The 27,304-nt window shown below is 50.7% G+C and overlaps 1 long non-coding RNA gene across 1 annotated transcript; it reads left to right on the top strand.

The window, feature by feature from the left end:
• The first annotated feature begins 1,576 nt into the window (after positions 1-1,576).
• Positions 1,577-21,338, top strand: LOC103746079. The gene is made up of 4 exons (XR_607783.1): positions 1,577-1,778; positions 14,487-14,653; positions 15,207-15,261; positions 21,148-21,338. It is a non-coding gene; the product is annotated as an uncharacterized LOC103746079 (long non-coding RNA).
• The last annotated feature ends 5,966 nt before the right edge of the window (positions 21,339-27,304 follow it).

The raw sequence follows: 27,304 nt of genomic DNA on the forward strand, positions 1-27,304 counted from the left end.
GAGCTCTAGGGATCTGCCAGTCTCCTTTCCCCCAACTCCTAGGGTCACAGGCTCTTGCCCACTGATCCTTCTCCCCAGTTCCAGGAGTGATTTTAAACTTTTGTGCCAAGATTTTTGTTTTGGATAGGTGGGAGGGTTGGCACAATGTACTTTCTGTACTCTGGGTGGCTATGTCAAGTGTATCCTTGTCAGGGTCTTGGTGTGCCAGTGTTACTGTAGGTGCAGGTCTCTGTTGAGACTGACTGCTTTCTGCACCTCCCGCCAACTCCCAGAGACAGGATCTAGGCCTGGGAAGGCATTCAAGCTGGATGAGGCTGGTATGAGGGTTTAGCTTTGAGTCTGGAGTGAGCTCCCCACAGCAGCTGTGATGGGAGCCTCAGTATGCAGCACCTCCAGAGACTCAAGTCTGGGGACTGACTTGGAAACTAGCTGCACCTGGCTAACTCGCCCAGGATCCCACCCTTCGAGGCAGCACCATAAGCAAACTCCGTGTTAGAAACCCCTGGACTGGGAAGGGAGGGAAGATGGTTCTTATGGGGAGTCCCTCCTCCCTGCCCCAGGAGATCTGCGGCTGCCCTACCCTCGACCGACAGCAGAGGGGGCCCTCGGCCTTGGGATGGAGGTCGGGGCTGGCAGGACCAAGGCTGAGCTGGGGGGCGGGGTGGGAGAGCTTAGTCCTAAGGGGTGGACGTGGAGGGGGACAAGGGCGGGGTGCAGGTGGGAGCTGGGAGAGGGGACTGGACAGGTGAACCAGGGAAGGGAATGAGGGCTCTTTGGGGAACTCTGGCTTGGAGGGCATGGGAACGCCGCAGCCTCAGCGCTTTATGCAAATAATACAAATTACTATGCAAACCTGCAGCTCCACTAGAGTCCGAAACTTGGGTGGTTTTCCTAATGCGGCCGCGGAGGCGAAGAGGGCTGCGCACCCCTCCCCCAGGCTGGGGCTTCCTCCCGGGGAGAGGCACCCGGGAAGAGTGGAAAAGAGTGGAAAAGCACTCGGGCAGGGCCTGCCTCGCGGGGTTCAGCTTGCCCCTCCATAAATGGGGGTGCTAACGCGGCCCCGTGACACCTCTCCCCCCTGAAGAGGGCTGCAGATGGACCCCCAAATCCTGAAGACTGCCTCGGGATAGGGGTTGGGCCACATGACCTCCACCCACCTTCTGGTCCTAGTTCACAAGCCCCTCTCTAATCTCTTGGTAGGGACCAGGAACGTGGCTTGGGTATGACGTTGCTAGGGGGCGTAACCGGCGGTTGCTAGGTTCTAGGAACGTTGCTATGCAACGCCGGGCGGGGCACTCGTTACTAGACCGAGGAGGAGTCGCCGGCTGCCCGAAGGGTTTTAAGCCATCGACGCCCCAGGCCCGCCGGGAGCCTGATGCCGCCCGCCTCACGCCCAGACTGTCTCCCTGCCTCAGCATCCCTAGGCTGGGCGCAGTCTCTGAGGTCCTTCCGGTTCACACCCTCTGCCACTCCGTGATCCTCTGGGCTCCGGAGCGAGGAACCCTGGGTCTTTGTACACGTGTCTATGTGCCTGCTGGTGCGGGGGGGTGGGGGTGTGTTGGGTGGGGGAGTAGGTTTGTCGCTTTTGAATTTCCATAGCAACTGCTCCTGTGTCACCCTATTGCTCCCAAAGGTTTAAGCAGTTGCATGTACAAATTTACATATATCTGCATGTCATTAACATAGAGGCGGAGCCGGAACTTGTTTGGGCAACTATCCCTGGACAGTTCCCTTCGCTTTGCTTTCATCCGTCAGATGACCACCTGGGCTGCGCATGCGTGAGTGCTTTGCTTTTCAGTGGTTTGGGATGTGAGGTGGGTGGGAAACCCCTTAGAGTGACCGCTTGCTCTTGGTCCACTCAGGCTTTTACAGAAACATTAGCATGAATCTGTCCAGGTGTCCTTGACCAAAGACCCAGTTCTCCAGGCAATGCCAAGACTTGTTGGGACCCCAGGTCCGCCTTTCCTGGCTGTGTGGCCTTGGCTTGATCCCCCTTCTTTGTGGTTCAGTTTCTTTCTCTGTAAATAGGCATACTAATCCCTAAGTCTGTTTTGTGAGGGTTTGTAGAACTGCCCTCACTTTGCACTCACTCTTCGCTGGCATACAGTTGGCACTCTGCTTATTTCCTGCCTCCTTGGAGCCCAGTTCCCCTCAGAACCCAGCTAAAGCAAAGCAGCTTCCTTTGCAACTCCAGACATGACAACTAGGCACCAGAAAGAATTTCCCGATGCCAGGGCAGACTGGATTCTAGGCATGGGATGAGAACTGTTGGCCAGGCCAGGTTGGTGCAGCACAGACTCTGTCCTCCCACTTCACTCACTGTCTGACTCAGGGAGTCCACTGTATCAGGAACCATTGCATTCTTCTCCAGGCACTGGAGCCTAAGGCTACAGCCGCTGAGATGGGACTGTGGACTAAAATGCCTGTGATGGGGCAGGGTTCCTGGGAAAAGAGAGCAGAAACTTTGCCCAGTGAGCTGCATGTCTGAGTTTTTACTAGAGAGGACCACAGAGCTCTGGGGCAATCCCTTTGCTCTTCCTGGGCCTCAGTTTCCCCACTGTGGACAATTAAGATTCTCTGCCAAGCACAGATGCCCCTTGGAGCCAGGCTGCCCTTGGCCTGGTTCTGCCCCGGGGCCTCTTCTGGGAGAGGACTCAGAATGAAGAGCCCTTTTGCTGTAGCAGTGCAGTGCAGGGAGTTCCCTGTCATTAGGACTGTGCAGGCAGAGGTGTGGCTGGGATGAAGCAGCAGAACTTCCTCCTGGGAGGCAACTGCCTGGGAAGTCCTTTCTGCATCTAACTTCTGTCCTTCATGCTCTGGTAGAAGCTCCTTCTTTTTTCTTTTCTTTTTGGTCTTTTTGAGACAGGGTCTCCCCCTGTAGTCCCAGCTGGCCTGGAACTTGCTATATAGACTAGCCTTGAACTCACAGAGATCCACCTGCCTCTGCCTCCCGAGTGCTGGGACTAAAGGCGTGAGCCACCAAGGCAGGCTAGAAGCTCCTCCTCGCCTTTCTTTATCCCCTCGTCCCTCTAACCTTATCAGCCTTGACTGCTAGAACCACAGGGAGGCAGAAGAGACCTAAAGGGCAAAAACCTAGTTCCATTCTGTCCTGGGGATAGCTCTCAATTAGGCTTAATTAAAATAAATGAGATTGCTTCCTATCCTGGGTAGAATAAGGTTGTTGGTGATGAAGAGAGGCATAGGAGCTGGGCTCTGGTTGGTCAGTTGGCTTCTGGGAGGGGGTAGGACTGCATATATACAATACTTGGTAGTTCTCATTCTGACTTCTGTATGCAGGACTCTGTCTGCTGGCAGTAGGCCAGCCCTTTCCCTGTAGCCACCTGTGCACCACAGGTGAGAGTTCCAGGGACAGGCTGAGAGCCTGGCAGTGCCCGGCTGGCCCGCCTGTGTCCCACTCTAGAGGCCAATTAAGTCTCTATCCCTAGCCGCGCCGATTAACAGTTAATAAGGCAGCAAACACCTGCAGCTATGGAGGCGAATTAAGAGCAACAGTCGGCATAATACACAACCCGATAAGTGAGCAATTAACAACCGGAGAAAGATTAATAGAAGCAATTATGTCCTACTCGGAGCTCTGTAAATACGACTGTCAACCGCTGGGGAATTCAGTCCAGTCTCACCTGGCCCCACCCCAGGCCAGAGCCTCTGCCTGCAGTAGAGCCAGTTAAGCTATCCTGCAGAGCCTGACCACAGAGCCGTAGACACTCAGATACGCACACAGAGGCATACACACCCAGGCACGCAGAGAGATTGCCCATAGGACACAGTTGCACAGACACTCCACCCCCACAACCTGCAGAAAAATGCCCATAGTGTCACAAAGAGACACTTACATGCCACACACAGCTAGAACTACACAGGATATGAAATAGTGACCCAAACTTAGACATATAAACATACAACTTCATGCTCATAGGGTCATATAATGCATGCCATGTTTACCATCTTCTGCACAGAGTCATCCATGGTGAATGAGGGCTAAAGCATAGGACTGGAGAGAGGGTGGGAAGAGATAGGTAAAGGGCAGAAGGCTTGTGAACACAGATGCTGGCATGACTTGTGACTCTAGGTATGTGCATCCTTGTGAGAGTGTGTTATCATACATTGTGGATATGTTCCATTGTGTAAAATGTGTGTGCTTGTATGTTTACATTTATGCAATGCTATATTAGTGTGTATGTGTCATGGCATATGCATGATTATGTATTTATCATATGCTTGGGTCTGGTGGGTCTACTACTCTGTTTATGTGTTTGGCTCATACCCAGGTCTGCATAATTGTGTAACTGTACATAAGAGTGGATTTCATGCTACCTATCTCCCTTTTGGGGTGGGTGAGAGGAAGATGCCCTGAGGAGTCTAAGAGTTTGGGTGATCCATGAAGCCAGCACCTACCTCCAGGGAACAGGGCTCTAGGACAGCCTGGGATGCTTCCAGGGGCTCCTCAGCTGACTTGGTTTCCCTCACAGGAACTTCCAGCTGCTCTAAAGAAATGGACCTGAGTTGAGTGTGGTGGTGCACACCTTTAATCCCAGCACTCAGGAAGGCAGAGGCAGGCAGATCTCTGTGAGTTCGAGGCCAGCCTGGTCTACATAGAGAATTCCAGGCCAGTTGGGGCTACAGGGAGACTGTCTCAAAAACACCAAAAAAAAAAAAAAAAAAAAAAAAAAGATCTGGAAGTACTTTCCCCTGATTTAGAAGGATAGCAAATTCAAGGTCAGCCCAGGTGCCAGCCTGGACTAGAGTGAGACCCTGTCTTAGAAAACCAAAATCAAACAAACAAAATCAATGTCCATGCTGGAAGATGCTCAGTCAGCAAACTGTCAACAAACTGTTCTTGCTGTGCAAGAACAGAACCTACGTGAGAGGCTGGGCATGACTCGTGCTTCTAATCCCAGGGGTGGAAAGGCAGAGACAGGAGGATCCCTGGATTCACTGGCCAGCCAGCCTAGCATAATTTGCATGACCCACGTTCTCTTGAACTAAAGTTGACCTCTGGCCTCCATATGCATGCAACACCCAAAACACACATGGCCCACACACAAACCAATATCTCCTCCCCTGAAAAGAAAATCCCCAGACCCAAGTCTAGTTTAGGACATGCACCATCGTATACAAAAGTCCCAGTGCATAAGAACACAGGTGTGCCATCATGTGAACATAGAGCTCATGAATATAGACATATGAAGTGCTCCTCTTAAGTGCACCAGGACCTAATTATCATGTCTAGGCTCATGCACACACACACATACACACACACACACACACACACACACACACACACATACACACACACAAAATCACCACACACACACACACACACACACACACACACACACACACACATACACACACACAAAATCACTCCCATTGGCCCAAACACCATTACTGCCTAAGGTGAGCCTAGGGAGCCTAGAGCCAGGCCTGAGAGCACAGAGGCTATCCTTTGACAGGTCCCCCATCTCCCTCAACTCCAGCCTGGCCAGATGGTAGAGGCTGACAGGCCCCAAGAGGGCTCTCCATCGCTGCTAAACCCCCCCCCCCATTGACAGGCAGTCTCACTGAGGCCTGGCTCTGCCGAAGGGGAGAAGTGTAAATGAAGAAGCAGTGAGCCTCACCAACATCTCTCCCAGACTCCCTGCCCCACATTGGGCTGGACAGTGAGGAGGTTCTGAGCTGTCCCCCACACTCAGGCATCTATAGGATTTACAGGACACAAAAGGACCCAGGACTTGGATACTCTAACCCTCACAGAGTGGAGCCACCTCCCAAAGCCAGGGCTGATGGTCCTGCCAACCACCATCCAAAAGGCAACAGAAACAGAGGTGGTCAGTGAAATTGATCTGCGAACCCCACAGCCAAACCATCTGTCTGTGAGGCTGTTCTTCCTGCCCAGCCTCTCCCGCCTGCCTTTTCTTTGACTCTTACTCATTTAGTCTTAGTTTTTCATTTATTTGTTCCTTCATTTGTTCATTTGTGGTCTCATTTATTCAGTCAATAATGACATTAAACAAATCATGACATTCAGTTCAGTGTGGGAAGCTGCCCTCCTGGATGCTGGCCTGGGCATACAGAGCTGGTGAGGGACAGAGGAGGTCTGGACCACACAGGTGAGTGGAAGGACTATCCTAGACACTACTTCTTCCATAGTTTCTCGAAATGAAAGCTAAGAGGTTTCTTCTGCAGCTGGAGGGAAAAGCGCCAAATCCCAGGATGGTAGATAATAATAGCTGACACTTAGGGCTCATAAGCTGCGCCAGGCACTGTTCTAAGTGCTTTACATGAATTAACTCGGCACATCCTCATAACAACTCACAGAGGCAGCTACTATTATTAACCCCACTTGGGGCCACAGGGAGGTTAAGTGAGTTGGCCAAGGTCAGCTTGTCAGAGCCACCCCAAGTGTTTAAGGGATACCAAAGGAGGCCACCAGCCCTCTACCCCGCCTCCTTTTCTACCCTGCAGTCCCGGGGGCCTTCTATGCACATCCATAGATACTCCAGTATTCCCGTTCCTGCTTGATTCACATTCCTGGCAAACAGCCACCCTTTGAGGTGGGCAGATGACCCCACGAGTTCTGATGGTTAGTTTCTGGCTACTTGAGTAGGGAATTTTAAGGTTCCGGGTTGAGGTTCAGTCTTGAAGAAGGCTAGAGTTCCAGGTGACCCAATCCTTTGGGCCTGTGGACCTCTGTGGACCTATGAATTCTTCAACCCTGGCAGAAGAGGACCAAAGTGGGGTCAGCTGAAGTGAGAGACCCAGGGCAGAGATGTCTGGGTCTCAGAGTCCTGGAAGTAGTAAGTGGCCGGTCCAGTATGTGGCCAGAGAACGACTCTGCAGGAGTTAGTGGAGGAGGTAGAGGCAGCTGAGGGTTGCCTTCACCACCCCAGCCCCGATCATTCCCTTCCTGAAAAGTACTTTGGATCCAGTTCTATGCTGGAAGCCAGGGCAGGGCTCTCAAGAATGACTTAATCCTAATTTTGCCATCCCTTCCACTCCACCTTTCCTCCTGCCCCAGGGGTTATGGAGGAAGTGGGACTCCCAGGGTGGATCAGCTGAGGACCCTCAGTGTCCACAGGCAAGTCCCTGCCTCTATTTCTGGGACCCTAGGATTCCTGCTCAGTCTCTAGAGGCTTTTTCACACAATTACCCAGGCCAGGAATTTAAATCTCCAGTGCCAGCCAGGCCCTTGTTATGCAAATGTAGGCAAATGAGATGCAAACAGAGCTGTCCCAGATTAACAGAGAAATCCCCAGCAGCTGGAGGAGTCATCACCAAGTCAGCTTGCTCTGGCTTCCCCTGTTTGCCCACCCCCAACTCCCCAGGCTCTATCCACCTGGATCTGTCTGGACTACCACCCTTCTGCCCTCTAGGACTGTTTGCTCAGACATAGGAAGTCTGGACAAGGGGGACATAAAGCTTCCAGCCTCCCAGCCTGAGATCTCTAATTTTCTCCCCATGTTTAGGAGATCATGGCAGGGGTAGAAGTTAGGGGTGGTGTTTCCCTGTTTTTGTTCCTGTGGAAGAGAGAATTCACACACACACACACACACACACACACACACACACACACACACACGCACGCGCACACACACAGTTGCAGGAGAGAGGAGTCCCAGTGATGCACACACAAATACACTCATTCAAACCCAATTACACACAGCCTTCCCCACTCTACTATATAAATCAGCCCAAGCTCCTGTCTCTTCCATCCCCTGACACACTATAAATTACATCACAGTCATCCACAGGCTACCGTGTTGTGCAGTGGGTCAGCAGGTTGTGTCTCCACCCTGGACCTGGAGGATGGAAGGTGCTCCTGGTTAGAAGGCCACTCCACTAGTCAGGATGAGGACAGGTGAGGAGACCTGCCCTTGGGCATGATCTTGGGAAAGAAGCCCAATCTGGGTAGTGCCCACCAAAGCCCCCAGACGTTCTGGCTGGTGTCTGTGCTCGTGGGAGCCTGGCCCCTGGCAGGCCCAACCAGTCCAGACCCAACTTCTAAAAATAAGAACCGAGGATCGAAGTCTCTGGTTGGTTCTGTGGGAGCCTGTTGCCATGGCAACCTTTCCAAGAGGCCTCCCTCCTGGCTGGGCTGCCCCGTCTGACTGCAGGTCCCTGTGCCAGTCCCCCTGTGCTGGCCCCTTTGCCAGTCAGCCCTCTGTCCTGTCCTCCTTGGTGGGGGCAGCAGGTGTGGGGCTGGGGGGTGGTGCAGGCGGGAGGACCTTGGGAACTTGGCAGAGCACAATGGCCTGTGTGTGAGACCCAGGCTGGGTCTGCCTGTGCTGAGGCTGTATGACAGTGGGGTGTGTGACTGTGTGATGGCCTGTTGGGCTGTGTCCCTGGGTGCGCATCAATGCCTGTGACTTGACTGTCAGTATCCCTGTGACTGTGCTCTGTCTCTTTAGATCTGTAGCCATGTGTGACAGTGTGTATCTGTGTGCTGGGGGAGGGACCTGGCTATGACTTCCTCTGCATGCCTCTGCCCCTCCCCTCACCTCCCAGGGCTGTAGGCTGGCAGTGGACAGGAGAAGGTGGTACAGAGGTGCCTGGAGTATGCCAGTGGTCAGCAGGATATGGTGATGGAGTTAACTTCTCCCAGAACCTGTAGCCAAAAACTACATAAACCCCAAGTCTGCCCATTTGGAAGCAATGGGTAAGGAAGCACTCCTAAAGTATACAAGCCAACCCTTGGAGTGTGTGTGTGTGTGTGTGCACATGTGTGTATGTATGTATGTGTGTAGGTAAGAGGTTGATGTCAGGCTGTCAGGCGTCTTCCTTAACAATGCTCCACCTTTTTTTTTTCTTTTTTTTCAGTCTCTTTGAGACAGGATCTCCCTCTAGACCCAGTTGGCCTGGATTACGTAGACCAGGCTGGCCTTGAATTTACAGAGATCCAGCTGCCTCTGCCTCCCAATTGCTGGGATTAAAGGCATGCACCACCACGCCTGGCTCTACCTTGTCTTTTGAGACAGGCTCTCACTGAACCTGTAACTCTCTGGCAGACTGCTTAGCCAGCAGGCCCCAAGCATCCTCCCAACATTTTCTGCCTGGCACTGGGAACAGACATGCTTTACTGCATCAGACCTTTTACTTGGGCTCTGAGGTATCGAACGCAGGTCTTCAGGCTTGTGCAGCAAGCACTTCACCGATAGCCACCTTCCTAGCCTGCACGTGTTTTTAGTAACACTTTCCCTGAAAAATTGTAGAAGATTTGGAAGAAAGATGAAAGTATATGTTGAAACAAAGAAATCCCCCATAATCCTCTCCGATCAACTGAGTTTCTTTGCTTCTAGACTCTTTCCGCACATTGATTATCTATCTCCTTTATACAATCAAGACTCTTCCCTATGCGCAGTTTAGTTTCCTGCGTTGTTTCACTATATTATACAGCGATGATTCCCCTCAGGTGATTAAAAATTCTTCAGAACCTGACTTTTACTGTTTGCATAATATTCTTCTGTAAGGATGGATCATAATTTATTTAACTACCCCTCCACTGCTAGACGTTTATGTTGGCTGTGATTTTTCACAGTTATAAATAACAGCACCAAGCATCCTTGTACATGGCTCTGTTTTTTTTTTTTAACATCTCTGGTTACTTCTTGGATTGAGTTCCTTCAAGTAGATGTATGGGACTAAACGATCTATGTGCTTTTAAAGCTCTTGACACCAACTATCCAGTGGCCTCCCAGGAAAGTTGTTCTAATTTAACCTCCATCAGTGGAACCTGAGAGGGTCCCGTTTTCAGTTCTTGTCAACCCTGCAGCTCTCTTTAAAAAAACAAAACAAAGCAAAACAAAAACCTGTATTAATTTCAATTGTTAGAAACCAGTATTATATTGTTGTTTTAATTTGCATTTCTTTGACAACTGGTGAGATGAACCTTTTGTACTCCGCCTCTGTGTCAGACTCAGATCACACTGAACTATAATTATATTGGTACTCTCTGCTTCTGTCTCACCCTCCTCAACTTGAGGACAGGAGCTGGAGAAGGACTGTGTTCCTGGAATACCTGGTGGACTGAGATGAGCAAGCTTCATCTCAGCCTGAGCTTTGGTTAGCTTAGCTCTGAGACTTGAACTTGTATGGCTCACCTACCTGTCTGAACCTCAGTTTCCTATGTGTTGAGTGGGTTTGAGGGAGGCCTGATGTGATGTATGAACAGGTATGTGCAGTAGTTAGTCTCCCCAGGGTGGGGAGACTGCATGGTGCTGGCATTGTAGGACTTGGCCTAGCTCAGCCAAGAAGAGTTGTAAGAATGGTGAGCACAGATGCCTCTTTGCCTCCTGGTTCAGGGGTAGATAGACACTCAGAGCAAAGGGTTCAGGAAAGATTGGGAAGGTTAAAAAAAAAGATTGGAAAAGTTGTGGAAGCAGATAAGCATGAGTTCGTGTTCAGCGAGAGGAGGGCTTTGTTAACCTCTGGCGAAGTTTGTGTGTTGTGAACTTTTTATCCACACCTTTGGCTGGTAAGATTTAATTCGAATCACCATCACTGGTGTCCACAGAACAGAGAGGGAGATTACCTCTACCTGGGTGGCACAGCACCTCTTCTGGAGTTGGCCCTCTGCCACAGGGAGCATCCTGGAGGCAAACCTCTGCCGAGTTGCCCTCACCCATTCTGGCTCAGGACATGTTCCAAGACAGACACGCACAATTTCTCTGCACATTACCAGCCTAATGATACTGTCGTTTGGAGTCTGGGAATGAGGAGAAATCGGCTTTTTCTCGGTAATTAACGTGAGTGATGGGCCTTGAGATGGAGTAACAGTACCCCAAGTGAGAATGACGCTCTCAGGAAAGTCAGCTGGGTCATCCCCCTGCTTCAGGGACAATCTGGGTTCTAGCTGTGGTCTCTTCCTGGGCTCTGTGGGATTGGACAGTGCCCCCCCCCACCACTCCCCTTGCTCATTGGTCATTCCTCCAGGAATGACTGAGCACCCATGACTGGGAGTTCCCTCCTTGAAGCTGCCCACAGTCTTTCATGTTGTAGTTCATGCTCAGCCCTCAAGGGAACTGCTGTTGTTTTGGGGGATCCTCAGCTGTAGGAATTTTCTCTCTCTTTTGCATGTGTTTGTATATGTGGTACGCATGTGCATGTGTGTGGGCACATGAATGTATATGCTTACCTCTGTGTAATGTGTGTATGTGCCAGAAGCCGGCACTGAGTGGCTCCCTTGACAGCTCTGTACTTTATTTACCGAGGTAGGGTCTCTTGCTGAACCTGGAACTCACAGATTTGACCAATTTAGCTAGCCAGCTCACTCTAGGGATCCATCTCTGCCTCCTGGGTGCACCTAGGCAGGCCGCCACACACACTCAGCTTTTTAAAAAAACTTTATTTTATGGGTGCTATGCCTGTATGTATGTAAGTGCACCCATGTCGTGCAGTGCCCTCAGAGGTCAGAAAGAGGGTGTCAGATCCCCTGGAACTGGAGATAAGGATGGTTGTTAGCTACCATGTGTGTGCTGGGAATTGAACCTGGGTCTTCTATAAGTACAACCAGTGCTCATATCCGCTGAGCCATCTCTCCAGCCCTTCACTCAGCTTTTATATGGGTGCTGGGGATCTGAACTCTGGTCCTTGTGGTCCCCACACTTGCACAAGCAAACACTTTATTCGCAGAGCCATCACTCCTGCAAGGATTTTTCTCTGTCATAGTTATTGAAAGCTGAGGTGACAATGTCTGGGTGGGAATGGGTGGAATTGGTTACTCTAGGATTTAAAAATATATTTTGTATTTTATTTTATTTTATTATGTGTATGAATGTGTTGCCTGCATGTATCTAAGTACACCAGTGTTGTGCAATGCCCAAGGAGGTCAGAAGAGGGCAGTGGGTCCCCTGGAACTGGAGTAACAGGTGGTTGTTAGCTGCCTTATGGGTGCTGGGAACCAAACCCAGGTCTTCTGCAAGAGCAGCCAGTGCTCTTAACTGCTGAGTCATCTCTCCAACCCCATACAGCAGGCTTTTGAGAGTGTTCAGGAATAAGCCTGGCAGGGCTGGGGACAGTGGTGTCTCCAGTGGGCAGAAGGCTGAAAGCTGATGTGACTTCCCTTCCTAAGAGAAACCCCACTCATGACTTTCCTCTAGATCTCTGCCTCAGTGTCTGTTCTCAGGGAAATGGTTTCACCTTGCTCATCTTTGCTAATCACTCACTGTACTTGGTGTTGGGTGAATGACGCTAAATCAGGTCCACATTCTGCCCCTGAGAAGCTCAACTCAGACAGGGTCTGGAAGGAACCATATACACAACAACCTGAGCCCTGAAGAAAGCTTTTTACTGAGAGCCCAGAGTAGGGGAAGAGTAGAGCTTGGGGAGGGTAGCCAGGTGGGGTGTGGGGGTGGAGGAGGGTCCAGAAAGCTGCACTTGCTGACAAACAGTGGGTGTTGGCAAACAGCCTTGGCATAGGGAGCAGCAAGAGCTGGGATGGGTTGCGTGAGCCTGGCCTACTGTGCACATAGCATCCAACTCCTAGAGTACAGGGAGGATGAGAGGTAGGATGAAGTTTGAACAGCTGAGTGGTCCCCAGAGCCCAGGTGCCAGAAATCAGCCATGCAGATGGCCTAAGCTTTAACTTTATTCTGATAACACCAGGAAGCCATGGAGAGTTTAAACCAAAGAATATGGTTGGGTTTGGGTCAGAGGGTGATTGCTAGCGGAGATGTGGGAAAGAATTGGTGTGGGAGGGGCAGGCAGAGAGATGGCCCAGTGGGTAAAATTGCTTGCCAGTGACCCAAGTTCAGATCCCCAGAACCCATGTGAAAAAGCTGATGTCAGTCAAAGTTTGCTTCTGTAATTATGATACTCCAATGGATAGATGGGAGGCGGAGACAGGAGAATTGCCTAGAAGCTTACTGGCCAGTTAGCCTAGACTAGGAAGCCCGGCAGAAACAAGAGATACCCTGCCTCAACAAGATAGATGGCAAGAACCAACTCTCAAAAGTTGTCTTCCAGGCCACCATGCTTTTAATCCCAGCACTCCAGAGGCAGAGGCAGGTGGATCTCTGTGAGAGCAAGGCCAGCCTGGTCTATATAGCGAATTCCAGGTCAGCAGGGGCTACAGGGAGACTCGGTCTCAAAAAAAAAGTTGTCCTCTGATCTCCATATGCACTCGATGGCAAGCACATGCCCACACTCACATACATCACACATACACACACGTATACACACGCACACACACACATACCCCATACACACTCAAATGAACTGATGTTGGGGGGTAGGACAGGACAGCTATGCTCTCTGGGGGCCTGAACAGGAGTGGTAAGCTTGAAAGATGTTAAGAGGAGGGACCAGACCATGTTCTATGAATCTGAAGATGGGATGGGTTGGGTGGTTGCTAGTGAACCATCCAAGATGATTCTCAGCCTCCTCCTCCCTCCCTGAACCTTTAGTGACTCCCACAGGCCTCTAGGAGAATGTCTGAATTTCCTGCAGTGACAGTCCCCATCTGTCCCTCCATACCTCTGTAGCCTTAGCTTGAACCCCCCTCCCCTGCATCCCGTGCTCTGGCCAGCTCTGCTCCCCATTAGCTTTGAGTGTGTTTGATTCATTCCAGCAGCCAGGCTCAAGTTAATTATTACCCGCTCCACCTCCCTACCCAGGCCATTTTTCTTCCTGCCTTCCCACCTCCTCCATGAAGCCTGCCCAGTCTATTTTTCCCTCTCTTCATTTAGCACAGGCCAGGGTAAACCATGTAATCAGTACAGCTGCTTAAGGATCCTAAAAGAAGTTAGACTTTGGTTCAGGACTGGATGAAAAACTGGCTTCCATCCTCCTGGGACCCCATTGGGCCAGGCTGGGGTGAACAGTCTTGTCTGTAGCTATGTTTCCTCAGCCGGTGGAGCTCTCGTTATTGCTCCAAATTAGGCACCAATTTGCCCGTGTAATTGTTTGCTAATTGGCATGAAATCCTAATGTAATTAGTTGGGCCCCTTATGGGGGAGCCTGGGGAGCCAGAGGCAGTGGGGGGCCACTATGACGGGGAGTGTCTAAGAGGCTGGGGACATGTTTGAGAGAGGAGGCCTGTCACAGGGCTGATACAAAGAGTGACAGAAATGGCAGAATATCACAAGTGAAAGGGCTGTTGGAGAGGCTAGCTTTTGCCACCCATCTCACAGATGGGGAAACTAAGGGCATGAGAATCTCCTTGGAGCTGGTGGCAAAGCTGGATGTGACATCCAGCTCACCCATCTACAGTGACCATAGCTGGGAGTCAGGGTAGCAAAGGACCAGGACTTTCTGGCATCAGTTTCCAATGGCAGGGAAAGTGGGTGTTGGGGGTGAGAGTGGGAGATGTGCTGGCTATAGGGCCTGGGCATTCTGCCAAGTGTCTTGAGCTGGAGGAACAATGGGGCACATGAGGCTCAGAGAACTTCTCCTTGGGGTGTGTGTGTGTGAGACAGGTATTGAGAAGATGAGGCTACAAAGCCTGGCTTTCCTTCCTCTCCCACCAACAGGTGTATTCCCTGCATGAACCTCAGACTTCCTGGATCTCCACATCGCTCTGGAAAGGGTCTTAAAGAAAGTACTGAAGCTGACTTGTCCCAGCCAGTTAGACCTGCTGGCAAATGCTATAAGGCAGAGCTCTACCTCTGCAGTTCTGCCTGTGTTAGTGGCTGAACAGGTACCAGCATACCACAGAACCCATCTGAATGTGAGGATGTCTTCCCAGAGATCCTGATCTATGGCTGGAAGGGCGGGCTTGGATGTTACCACAAATCCCAATGACAGCAGGCTTAGAGCCTATTTGGGAAATCTGGCCAGACCGCCCCACTCTCAGTTGGGGCTCCCTTGTTCCCAGGTTTGATAACAGCTGAGAGGGGGCTATGGGGTAGAGGATCCTGCTTCAGCTGGTGGGCATGCCATATCTAATGACCAGGATGCAGGCAGCAGGACCCCAGGCCATCTAGAAAGGGACTCCTGTCAGCAGCCTAGCCTGTTTCCCTGGCTGGCTGTCTTTCAGGAAGCAGGGTGGGATTGGAGGAGGGACAGCTGGTACTAGCACGGTTCTGGGGCTGCCATTTCAGTCACATTGGCCCTACTCCTCACTCCCACATCCCTGGCAGCCTGTCTCCCCACAGTTGACTCTTCTGCCTCCAGGTGCTCCTTGTCTCCGCAGTTCTCCTCATTGGTACCTGGGCTTCCTTTCTTTTTAATCCCTATTTTCTTCCCCGCAGATCGCTGCTGTTTCCTGGTCACTGTCTCTCGATGTCCTGAAGGCACCTTGATGCAGTAAGTCCAAAATAGAACTAACTGACTTCCCACAAGTCTTTCCCCAGCAGAGTAAATGGCATACTCCTCCCCCAGGGCCTTTGCACCTGCAATTTTCCCTATCTGGACAGCTCTTCCTCCAAATAGTCCTCCCCTTTTTTAGGAGTCTGCTTAGATGTCACCTTCTCAAAGGCAACTTCCTTGAAAACCTTCCCTAAGCAGCCCCCTCTGCTCCCTCCCTCCTGCCCCCTTACTCTACACGATTTCTCTTCTTTGCATCTGTCTGTCCTGCCACACTGGACTATTAAGTCCACATAAACACAGCAGTGACCAGGTCAGGACTTAGGGGTCCAAAAATTTATCTGACTCACTCAGTCAACAAATATTTGTTGAATGAATGAATGACCTTGTAGCTTCTACCATCCATTTGCCCCTGTTGTTTGTTTTTCGTGGCACTGGGGATTTAACCTAGGGTCTCCCACATGCACTCAAGTACTCTACCACTGAAATGTATTTCCAGCTCCCTTTTCTCACTTTTAAAGTATTTTCATTTTGAGCCAGGGTCTCATTAAGTTGCCCAGGCAGACTTTGAACTTGTGATCTTCCTGCCTCAGTTTCTCAGGTAGCTGGGATTACAGGTCTCTATCATTTGGCTTTGTCTTACTTGTTTCTTAACAAGTATTCTTCTAGTTTTTTTCATGTGTTCATGTGTATGCTGTGTGCATATGCATAGAGTCTCAAGGCTGGTGTCAGGAGTCTTCCTCAGTCACTCGCCACCTTATTCACCGAAGCAAGGTCTCTCCTTTGAACCCAGAGCTCACTGATAAAGCTGGTCTGACTGACCAGCTTGCTCTGGGGAGCCTGTCTCTGCCTTCCAGAGTGCTGGGATTATAGGCAGGTTGTGCCCATCCGGTATTATGTGGGTGCTGGGGATCTGAGCGTTAGTCCTCACACCTGCAAGTGCTTTACCCACTAAGCCAACCGGGCCTTTGTTGTTGTTGTGTTGTTATTGTTTTCTTGTTTTTTTAAATTATTGTTTTCATTTTATGTGTATGAGTGTATTGCCTGCATGTATGTGAGTGCACCCGTGTTGTGCAGTGCTGCGGAGGTCAGAAGAGGGCTTCGGATTCCCCTGGAACTGGAGTTAAGGACAGTTCATAGCCACCATGTGGGTGCTGGGAATCGAACCTCTGTAAGAACAGTCAGTGCTCTTAACCGATGAGCCATCTCTCCAGCCCCTCTTTTCTTGGTTTTTAGACAGGGTCTCACTATTCAGCCATGGCAGTCCTGAAACTGGCTATGTAGAACCAGGCTGGCCTCTATCTCACAGAGATCCACTTGCCTCTATCTCCTGAGCACTGGGATTAAAGGTGTATGCCACCACACCTGGCTTCCCAGCCCTCTTAAACAAATTTGACCATGATTCTTTCCTGTCCCAAACAGTTCATATATCTCTTTTGCTTTCAGAATAAAACCTACCTCAGTGATGTGCTTTCAGCCTAATCTTGCTTTATACAGCATCCCCCAAATACGAACATTGTATACACATACACTGTACACACATAGACACTGTACACACACAAACATACACTGTATACATACAACCATACACATTGTACATACACAGAACTGTACACAATACTATACATGCACATATACTATGCACACACAAACAGTGCACACACAGTATACACACAATGTACACACACAAACACTGCACACATACAGTGTATACACATAAATACAGTACACATACCATATACACACATGGGCACACGCTGTACACACACAAACACTGTACATACCCACATAAACACTATACCCCCCACATACACACTGTATATACACACAAGCACTATACCCCCCACATACACACTGTATACACACAAAAACACTATACCCCCCCACATACACACTGTGTACACACATGAACACTATACCCTCCATATACACACCGTATACACACACAAACACTATACCCTCCACATATACACCATATACACACACACACACTATATACACACGCAAACACTATACCCCCACATATACACTGTATATACACACAAACACTATACCCTCCACATATACACCGTATACACACACAAACACTATACCACCCATATACACACTATATATACCTGCAAACACTATACCCCCACATACACACTGTGTACACACACAAACACTATACCACCCACATACACACTATATACACACGTGAACACTATACCCCCACATACACACTGTATACACACACAAACACTATACCCCCCACATATACACCGTATACACACACAAACACTATACCACCCACATACACACTATATACACATGCAAACACTATACCCCTACATACACACTGTGTACACACACAAACACTATACCCTCCACATATACACCGTATACACACACAAACTCTACACCACCTACATACATACTATATACACATGCAAACACTATACCCCCACATACACACTGTATACACATACAAACACTATACCCCCCACATATACACTGCATACATACACAAACACTATACCCCCCACATACACACTGTACACACACACACACACACACACACACATACACACACACACAGAATGCTCAGAGCGTATTATTTCTACCTCTTGTCTAGTGCTCCCTCACTTCTGTGGTCCTGCATCTGCACATCTTTCTTTCCTTCATGTGGGCAGTCTGTTTCTGGAGCAGAGAGCCTTGGGTCCAGGCCCAGTAGTGAGTGCTTCTAGGTGCACTGGGTTTCTCCTTCTCAGAATGCGGGTCAGCTGTCAGGGAAGGAGCCCTGTTGCCCTCATTCCATCTCTAGGCCAATCTTCTTGTCTTTGGGCATACTGACATCTCCTCCCCGCCCTCTCCCCTCCCCCCTGGGCCTGGGGAGGTATGGGGCCTCCCATATACAGGCAGCCACTGGCCCTAGCTTGCATCTGGCTGTGGAATGCCATCCTATGGAAAAGGCTGGGTTTGGGGTCCACCTCTTGCTCCCAACCCTTGTTTGTGCACTTTTGGGAGGTAGGGCATGGGGTGAGCCACCTGAGTCCCCAAGGCCCAGCATAGGGCATGACTGAGTAGAGCGGCCATCAAGTGACTCAAGATTGTCCTTTTCCCTGGGACTTTGAATCTTGGCTCTCTTCATCCTCAGAGACTAAGAATTCCATTTGGGGGTGGTGGTCAAGTGATGGAAATGCATACACATATTGACCTGAGTCTTCTGTGTGTGAGTGTGTGTGTGTGTGTGTGTGTGTGTGTGTGTGTGCACTTTTGGTGTCCTGGACTCTTGTGGATGTCAGGTGTTTGGGAATGCTGTGTGTCTAACTTGGGGCACGTGTATGGAATCTTCTGTGTGTGTGTGTATGTGTGTGTGTGTGTGTGTGTGTGTGTGTGTGTACTTTTGGTGTCCTGGACTCTTGTGAATGTCAGGTGTTTGGGAATGCTGTGTGTCTAACTTGGGGCACGTGTATGCATGTATTCAGGGCACTGTTACTTGTGGGATGGGTGGTCTTTTCTGTGCTGTATGGGAGTCTCCAGCACAGCTACAGCTGGCAAAAATCTCACAGCAGTGAAGGCCCATTGCTCAAGACGGATGAGCTGCCCCCATGCCCTCAGCCAGCAAAGTGGTGAAACTAGTGCCAGGCGCCCCTCCCCTAACAGCCCATCCTCTCCAGCCATTGCCTCCCAAGAGCCCATTGTGCCCAGCCCCTGGAGGAAGGGTGGGTGTGCCCAGGGCTGGCCCTACCTCATACTCACACACTCATTCCCATGAACACTCACTCACACAGACACACTAACACTGGCACAAACACTTGCAGAGATGCACAGTGACACAGACGCCAAGCACACAGCTGTGCTGACACACTGAGAGACGAGGGCTGGAACAGGGATATGCTCAAACACACTCATCCCTGCAGATACATGCCAGCGTAGACTCAGAGATGTTAATGTTCACCTGTGTGTCACATGGATAGTCCTCCAAACCTCCATAGATGCTCCCTCAGTGTCATAGGCACCAGGCACACAAACACAATGGCTTTCACAAACACACGCGGGATCCAGAACACAGACACACAATGAGATTGACATACTCATATAGACCAAATGCCCAGAAGCACTGACACTTGAAAGGCTCTCAGGGACATTCATTCGGTGACAGCCACCCATGAACCCTTGACCTCACTGACACACAGCATCACAGAGGAACAATCACAAAGCATGTTGTCATCCAGACACATCACACTTGCAGGTGCACATTTGTAGAACACACACACACACACACACACACACACACACACACAACTGCCCAACACAGCTATACTTAGTCTCAACTACCATTGAAATTCAAATCTGCATGCATGCCACACTCCCTTCCTCCACTCAGTGGCCCCTGCTGGTGACCCCCTGGCACCCCTGTAGCCAACTGGACTAGCAGCTCAGAACTCACTGTGCCTGTCCTGAGCAAGTGGGAATTAAAATTCATCCCAGGGAAGACTCAACACTGTGTGTGGGGGGAGCTGGCAGCCTTGGGGGAAGGTGTGAGTGGGGAGTGGTTCTGGCCACTAGAGGAGACAGAGTCAGTCCTCCCCATTGTGTGACCTTGACTCAACCTGGCAGCCAGTAGTCTCAGGGTTCCCACAACAAATGGTCCTTTGGGGAAAGCAGGGCCAGAACTGGCCACCCTGGCTGGCAATGTCAGGCATGGCCAAGGTTTCAGCCCCAGTGGGAGGGTGCTTCCCAGAGAACTGTTCCACAGATCCCAAAAGGTAAGAATCACATATCTGTACACACATGCCATGCACTTACCCACATTTCAAATCTAGGCACCCATGGGCACACACAGACTCCACTGGAAGCTGGAGACCTGCTGGCACCCTATGCCGTGCACCCTAGTATACATGGTGACCAGTGGCAGAGGCTGGCAAAGACATGTACTGAACATGTACACACATGAACACATCAGATCCAGGCCTGCAAATGCCACACCCTGACTCACCAAAGGTCAAACACACAGGCCAGAAAATACTTTCTTTACACACATACAGACACAGACACTCACACAGACATGGACACATGCACTGTCACACAGACGCACATATATACCGAGTTAAGCATGTGCTCAGCACAAGGAAATACCATACTATGCCTCCATAGAACTCCAATGGCAAACACTGGCCTGTCCACACACCTCGTATTCACACACTGAGTGGACATTCACTTGGTGATAGCCACCCGTGAACCCTTGACCTCACTGTCACACAGCGTCACAGAGGAACAATCACAAAGCATGATTGTACATGTACATGTACATGTATGTGCATTTTATATCACATATACACACAAACAGAAAAAAATTTCATGAAAGCACCATTTATCCTGAAAACACACACACACACACACACACACACACACACACACACAGAGCAGTAGCAGCAGCAGCAGCAGCAGTAGAGATTCCAGAGCCAGATCCAAGCTCCTGACGTACAAGGCCTAGGCAGATACACACAAAACCTGCACACAGGCACACCATATACACAGACTCTCCCCCTACACATTGACGCACACAACCACCTACTCGTGTACCCACAGCCCCACTCACTCCCACTCTGACACGCAGAACACTCGCTCAGCCAGGCACTGTGGGCCCCTCCCCTCTAACTACAACCCTCAGGAACCTCCTCTCCCTCTTTACCCCTTTCACAGGCCATACCCCTAGCCTGGGACAGAACTGTGCCAGGGTTGGTGGTGAGATGGAAGGGCCACACCCCCTCACCCAGCAGTGACTATACTCTGAGAGGGATGGATGTCAGCTTGCCAGGGAGGTGTGTGGGGTCAGTGGTTCTGTACCTTGTTATCAACTCTGATTATCTCTCCTAAAATCCTGTGGCCAACCTCTTGTAGGATCCAGTGCCAGGAGCCAAGCCCTCTGAATCTGTCACCTGAGGAAGCTGGTCTTGGGAAGATCAACTCTAATTCTGAAATAAATAGTTTTCTGCAGCTGGTCCTTGGTCTGTCCTCTGGGGGAGGATAGGGCAGGGCTGAAACGGGTCCTGCACAACCTTGAATAAAGGAGAGACATGGATTCTCTCTCTCTCTAAACCAGTCTTTCAGCTGTGAAATGGGGTGGCCATATAGATTTTAAGATGGTTCTGAGGGCTAATTAAAAAAATTTTTTTTAATTATTTTTATTTTATGTGTGTGTGTGTTTGTGTGTGTTGCCTGCATATAGGTAAGTGCACCCGTGTCATGCAATGCCCACAGAAGTCAGAAGAGGCTGTCGGATCCCCTGGGACTGGAGTTAGGGACAATTGTTAGGTGCCATGTGGGTGCTGGGATTCAATCCCGGGTGTTCTGCAAGAACAACCAGTGTTCTTAACCGTTGAGCCATTGCTCCAGCCCCTGAGGGCTAATTTTCACAGTAAGTAAAAAGCAGATGGCACAATGTCTGGCCCCAGAGGGGTTCAGCAGCATGAGCTGGTCCCCTCACTTCGAAGGTGTCCCAACCCTCCCTGCTGTTCATTGTTGTCCTTCTTGGCACAAACCCAGTTCAGCAGGATCCAGGTGGCACAAAGCCCAGGGGAGAGGACCTGGAACAGCCCAGATGGCTAGACACATTGGTCCTCCATTGCCAGTGTGCCTCAGGCCATCCTTACTGAGGGAGTCTGCTGTGCCTCCCTGGGCTGGAAGCTGGGAGCTGCTCCTCACAGCACCCCCATCCCCATGCATGTCCACAGCCTCTGAATATGCATGCAGGGTGTGCTATTGCCACCTCTGGTGGCCTGGAGTGGCTGCCAGGGCCTGTTCTTAAGGTCTGCAGCAGGGTATTGTGGGATTAGATCAGAAAGTCACAAGGGAGTGCCTTGGCTGCCTCCTTCAAGGGACTGTGTCTGACCCCAGCCTATAGTGGGAGATGAGGGCATGGATGAGTAGATGGGGTGCCTCTAGACCAGAAAAATGAGGTTGTGGAATTGTATCTTGGGGTTGTATGTGTGGTTGTTTCTGTGAGTCAGGTATTGTGGCAGTGTGTGGATGAGGGTTACCAACACATGTAGACATTTGCCTGTGTGTAGATACAGACCTGGAAAGTGAAGAGAAGGATGGGGGGAAGAGTTCTGCAGAGAGAGGATCAAGATTCAGCGTGCACACACACACACACTCGCAGGGTTCAGAACCCAAGCTGGGAGGGACTCAAGGTCAGGGCCCTGATTCTGAATCATCTCCATGTCCCCAGAATCTGGACCAGCCCTGGGCCTTGAGTATCTGAAAGGGGCCCTCAGTCACAGAGCTGAGCCTTCCTGGGCCCAGCACTGAGCAAGGCACCTTGCCATTTTCACCTCCATAAGCTCTGGTAAGTTTCAATCATTTCCATTTTACAAAAGAGAAAACTGAGGCTTGGAGAACATAACTGACCGTCCTGAGGTTATGCAGTTACTGAGAGACGAAGGCTTCTTGTGACCCCAGACTGTTTCTGTTTCATCCTCTGGGAGACACTGGATCCCTGGCAAAAGCCCAAGGATCATAGCCCGAGCAGGACTGGGTCTCTCCTGGATCTTTTATTATCCATTCATTCAATTTACTGAGTATTTACTTACCTTATGCCTGGCATAGAGCTGCCAAGGGATTCAGTTGTGAATAGTTAGACAAGGTCTCTGTCTTCATGGAATTCACAGCTCACAGTTGGGAAGCAAGGGAACATGTGACATGTGCATAAATAACAGGTTTTCAGAGAGATAAATGCTACCAAGGAAATATAATAGATGCATGGGATGGAGCAATGGGGGGCTATTTTAGAGGTGTAGTCAGGGGAAGCTTCCTGAGGGAGGTGATAGGGGGAATTGAGCCTTCCTAATAAGAAGAGGTGAGCCATGGGAATTGCTAGAGAAGGGTTTAGAGTTTTCTAAGAACAGCAAGAAGGTCATGGGACCAAGTGGGGCACAGTGAGGTCATGGGACTGAGTGGGGCATAGTGAGGTTGTGGGACTGAATGGGGCACAGTGCATGTGGGGTGAGGAGAAGAAATGGGTCTGGGGAGGTTGACAGGAGCCAGAACATGTAGGGCCTGAAACGGAGCTTAAGAAGCAGCATTTGGGATTACATTGAAGAGATGGCTTAGTGGACCCAGTAGAGGGTGCTGGAGTAGGGGAGCTCAGAGGCAAGTCCGAGAGTCTGGGCGCTTGGACCCTAGTATTGACAGTGATAATGTGAAGAGTGTACAGATGGGGATATTTTTGGAGGGACAGGAACGGATGAACTAGCTGATGAACTGGATCTCCTAGTGCCTCGAACAGACCAAACACTTGACATGTATTTGTCGAATGATTCAAAAAAAGAAGCCTTCTTGGCACCAGGCTTTCTAATCACTCACATGTACCATCTAGTTTGAGATATGTTGTAAGGACTACCCAGGACCTAAAGGATTTCTCCATCCCTCAGGGCTGGAGAATTTAGGCACTACCCAAAAGGGCTGCACACACCCAGGTGTCAACCCTCTGGGAGGATAACTATTCCCTCTCTCCCCAGTCTGCAACACCACGAAAATGACAAACACCCAGCCCAGATTACTCAAGGCCCCTAAACCCATTTTATGTCTGCAGCAGGAAAGATGAAGCTAGATACACAGGACCTCATGCAGATAAAGAGGGCAGTCCACCTTTCATAGCACAGCCATCCAGGACATACAACCCTCAGAGGGGGGAGGTATGATGCCTATGAGCTCTGGGGCAGACTTTGGTGAAGAGATTGTCACGTGGATTTGGATGTCTTTGGGGACATGTTTTGAGCTTCTGATAGGTGTCCCAGGTGGGTGTGCAACTAAAAAGAGACTTTGGTACCCTGAGGATTGAGTAACCCCCTAGAGTGCCTGGCTAAATGGAAACGGTAGACAGGGCCTGAGTGAGGGACACTCTAGGTCCCACCAGCCAGAAGGAAACCTGCCTAGGCTCTGGGCCAAATAAATCATTGGGAAGAGAAGAAGAACATTTTCTCATCTGTTTAAAGGGCAGCGAAGCATAGCAGCTCTGGCCCAGTGGGAGGCGAGGCTGAGGCCAGCCGGGTGAGGCCAGGGAGCTCCCTTGTTTGACCCCATTTTCTCTCATGAGCTGCCTTGTTGGCCTGGGCTTTGGCAGTGTGTTGCCTCCCAGCTGGGTCACTGGTGGCTGTTATTCTTAGCAAAAATATTAATTAATTGCTAATAAGATCATTATTACAAAAGACCCCTTTCCAAAGTCTAGCCCTTGCTAAAATCCTTACCTTGGACCTTCCTGGATCCCAGGCTGAGATGGTTTAATGGTTTGTACCATTCCACAGATAAGAAAACAGAGGCCCAGAAAGCTGAAGAGACTTGTCTCAAGGTCACCTAGCATAGCAGTAGATCAGGGTAGGAAGCCTGGCCTCTTAATGCCTAAGTATGGTTGGTCCCCTCCAGCCTATCAGAAGCTCTAGGGGAGATCCCAATGGGTCACAAGGGCAAGGCTTTTGTCCTGTTTTTTGTCTAGTGTGTAAGGGTGCAGGGGGATGGTGCCTCTACTCTGTCCTTGCATCCTGGTGGACAGTCCATGTCCTGATCACTTTCCTCACTTGTTCAGCCTTCTGTGGTCAAGCTCTGGGTGGGGTCTCTTCCCAGGTTGTCTCTGCCCCAGATTCCCTGGGGGGTCCCTTCTTGGGGCTAAGATGCATGTCTCCCCCCCCACCCGCCCCGCCACCTGCCTAGGCTGTTCAGAGAAGTAATCTCTCTTCAACCAGCTGGATTTGAATATAGAAACGATTTGTAATTACCCCAAGTCCTCCTGGGTGGGCAGGCAGGCAGGCATTATCACCAGAGTGAGACTGGAAGGGCATCGACTCTTGGGAAAGCAGTGGGGAAGCCCTGATAGAGGGAGCGCCTCCGCCTGTCTGCTCTAGTCCAGCCAGCTTCTGCACAACTCCTGTGGTGTAGGTCCTGCTCTCTGCAGCCGGCTTGCCTTGCCAATCCTTCCCAGCCTGCCCTGTGAGCCCCTGGGGTACCGAATAATACCATCATGTCCCACCACCTGTCTATCCCAGGGAATACATCATTGTGCTGAATGAATGGGGTCAAGAAGTCAGAGTACTACCAAGGAACAGAGAAAGACAAATATAACACTGTCTCTCTGGAGGTGGCCCCTTCCCATCACCCCTCACCCAGCTGGATCTCGAGGTGGAGGAGGAGGAGAAGGAGGAGGGCTTTAGAGATCCAGCTGCATCACATCTGCAAGAGACCTGCTTGGGTTTCTCTTAGTTCTGGGTCTCTAGCATGCAAATGATCATGAATATTCATAAAGAGGGAGGCTTGCTCCCTGTAGGAGAGGAAGGGGCTAGAGCTCTGGAGCTCTGGTTTCAAAGGATGGGTCCTGCATCCTAGTAGACAGTCCATGTCCTGATCACTTTCCTCACTTGTTCACCTCCTCTAGGCCCCAACCCCAGAAACTCTATTGCTTCTCACAGTGCCCAAATAAGGAAGGGGTCCAGGATTTCCCACTGTATTGGGTGGCTGTCAATGCTTTCAGATGGTAAGGCCTGCTTGGCTCAGCTTTCACAGTGGCAGCTAAGCATTCAAAATTAGAGATGCCAGGGTGTGTTTGAGGGTACCCAGCAAGAATTGGGGGTCCCTGCTTGCCAGTGCTAGGCTTAAGGTATTGGTCTTCTCAGGGCTCCCGCAGGGAAAGGGAAGGTATCAGCCCAGACCTCCTCCCTGCTTCATACAGCCTCATAAATTCCCTTAAGGTGACGGGTGAGATTCCTTCATCACCCCTTATTACCTCCTTCCATTAAAGTCGATAATCTCTCCCAATCACTCACAACAAATGTCACCAGGACTGGTGGAGGGGGAGGAACAGAGGGAAGGCACAGGGGAGGTTCTCAGCCTCTTCCTGGTGCCTCCTCTAGGGACAGGTGGGTTCTCCTCATCTTGCCCCAGTCCGTAGGATGACAAAACTTGAGTTATCAGTGGAAAGGTGAGGATAGCACTGGGTGAACTGAAGACCACCCTGTCCTTGCAGGACAGGCCCCTTCCTTGGTGAGGCTTCAAAAGTATGTCCAGAATCATTCCACCCTCATTGCAAAGCTGCCCCCTGCTGGCTTCTCTGACCAGAGTCATCGGGTTAACCTACTTGTTTTGGCTGCAGTGGTGTGTCCCCAGTCGGCCCACCTTCCTGGTGGCAACATGCCCAGGCCACAAACCGCCTGACCAGAGCCCTGAGCAATGGGCATCTCTCTGGGTACTGTCTGAGCCATGTGGGCTTAGGCCCCACCCAACTGTTCCTGGGCACAGTGCCAGGATGGGGTGGGTCTGTGCATCTTTGTGGCTTCTACACAAACAGATGCAACATGGGGGTGCCCCTGGCACAAAGAAAGGCACTTGTGGTAGAAGAGACTTGGGAAAACATGTAACAACATACTGCACACATGTAGCAGCCCCGTGCCCAGGGACATGCAACATCACAGTGATCAACACCAGAGTATGCAGCAAACATGTCACACTGCAGTGTACATATGTTGTTCCTACCTATGAGTTACCCACTGCACACGTGTGGCACCTGTGAACTTGTACACATATAGCATTCCTCAGGCACAGGGACAAGCAACATGCATCTAGAACTCAAGCACATGTTAGGGCATTATGCATATGTGAAGCATTTGCATGCACCTAGCCAGGCAACATTGCAGTGCACACGCAGGTCACCTGTATGCATATGCAAAGTTCAGTGCACGAGTGGCACTTGCATGCACAGAGACTCGCAATATACAGGGTATATTGGGGAGGGGTAGAAAATGCTTTAGCCTCCACAGCTCCAGGGACCCTGGCTGCGTTAGATGCCTCTGGCTCGGGGTACAGCTGGAGGGGTGTCGCGGATCGGCTCACTCTGCGGTCCAGGAGGCCACCGGCAGGGCGGGGGCTTTCCCGGGGCTTCTCCCGCGCCGGCGCCTGGGGCCCAAGGTGGGGAGGAGGAGGGCGCGCTTGGCTCTGCCGGCGCTGCTCCCCCTTTAACAGGAGGCGGCGCGCGTCGCCCCCGTCCCCCCTCCCGCCCCTTCTCCCGCGGCTC

The sequence above is a fragment of the Nannospalax galili genome, unplaced genomic scaffold (genome assembly GCF_000622305.1).
Source record: "Nannospalax galili isolate Female #2095 unplaced genomic scaffold, S.galili_v1.0 scaffold111, whole genome shotgun sequence".
NCBI lineage: Eukaryota > Metazoa > Chordata > Mammalia > Rodentia > Spalacidae > Nannospalax > Nannospalax galili.